Consider the following 1,996-nt stretch of genomic DNA (forward strand, 5'->3'; position numbering starts at 1 on the left):
GTGTGTTGTACATTAGTGTTTGTATGTTTTGAAGTCAAATTTTGCAATTGAAATTGACACTTCAAAGTAACAGATCTGGTGCTAATATTTCAAATAATTTTGTGACCTGTAAAATAGTCATTGTAAAAAAGGATGTTTGAATGTGGCACATCAACTATTCAAAAGTAATGTCAATGTATTATGTTGTTTAAATAAAGTTGACAAAAAACATAACTTTTGACATCTACATGCTATATACTAGATCTAGAACTAGATAGAACCTGGTGGCAATCGGGGGTACCCACTACCCAGTGCTCCAACGGAATGCTTACAGCTCAATACCTGCTGAGGCTCCTGAGATGGCCACTTTGAGGAGAGAAGGGCCGTATTTCTGCGCACGCAAAAATTGTTGACTTGCTAAAAATAAGTAAATCATTGCGAAAACAGGTGAAAGTCTTGTTTTTGTCAGTCTCCGACAAAGAGTTTATGAAAGATCTTTGCACCCAATTCGGGTTGGGTGACGAAAAGGTCATGACGAAGAGACGCCGGCGAGGTGGTGTGTGGAGCTCTGTCTGGGCAGCGGTTGATAAGAAAGTGAAGCTTCTTGGAAATTTGTATGTTTTGTTATCTAAATGACCAACCGTTGGATTACGCACCATTTGCAACAGCGCCACCCATGAAATCGGGCCATAGGGTTAGCGGAAACAAGCGTGTATTCAATGGCAATATAAGAGGAAACATAATATTTTTCTGTAGCCTATTCATATTTATGAATAAATGTTTTAAAATTTGAAAAAATAAATACTAAGTTCTGAAATACAATTGCAAGTGAAGATTCACAAATCATATCACCACAACATTTTGCTGTTTAAATTTCAGGGGGTCAAAGATGCCCCCCACATCCCTGTGTTTCACACCCTTGATGCAAGTTATTTGTGGTCAATCTAAACATTAAAAAAAAAATGTGGGCGGTCACTTCATTATAAATTTTACTGGACGGGAGTAATCCTGCATGGATTTCTTTACAAACTTCCCTTAATACCTTGGGTTCAGATTGGATCTCATTAACTGGGTGTTTGTGTGTCTGCAAAGCTCTGGGCCCCGTTTCCCGATAACGATGGATCCATGCTCGTACGATCCATCGTACGATGGATCTCACGATGCATCGTTAATTTTAGGGGAGCGTTTCCCGAAACTCATCTTAACATGAACGCGCGTGCTCTGCTCTTACGACGTCGTAGGATTGTAGCTGTCTACTGACACGGTGCTGAAATGGGCTCGGTAGGAGGGGGAGACGCAGGATTGTTGTTGGCTTCAACTATATTTTGTGGCAGCAAAAAAATATCTCCCCATCAAGGCCAACAGCAGAGTAGCCTATGAAAAGAATAGACTAAGATGAATGCTACAAATATTAAAACACAATTTATTAGGTCTAGGCCGACATATGCTATATCAGTCCTAATCCCGAACGCACCGTGCGTACATTGTTTCACGGCATTTTCTCCCCTGAAATAATTCCATATTAAAAAAATAAAAAATAGCATGTGTCTGTGTGACAACTAGGCCTATAGCATTTATTTAAATGTGCTGATTTCTGAAACATGCTTTGCGCCGCAAAGAGGGCAGACTTTCTCTGATTCCTGCATTCCGTTTCATTCATTCATTCATTCATTCATTCAGTGATTGACGCGCCGCGCACTCTCTAGAAACTTTGGTGTCAACATTAAAAATGCAACGTTCCATTCATTCATTATCATTCAAACGCAGAGGCATTGACATGGCTATTGCTGTTGCTGGTCTTGATCTATTCCTGCCCATATTCTTCGGCAGGGGTATGGAAGCATATATGTAGTAAAATTCTAATGGGAATGCAATTTGCAATTTGCAATTCAATAAGTCATTACATTGTGCAATTGACAATTCATTATGCAATTTAATAATGTAATTTGTAAATACGTTATTCAAAGTGTATTTTAATATGTAAAGTGACAATGAAATCCTCAATAAAATTTGCAAA

The sequence above is a fragment of the Micromesistius poutassou genome (genome assembly GCF_964030765.1).
Source record: "Micromesistius poutassou genome assembly, chromosome: 1".
Taxonomy (NCBI): Eukaryota; Metazoa; Chordata; class Actinopteri; order Gadiformes; family Gadidae; genus Micromesistius; species Micromesistius poutassou.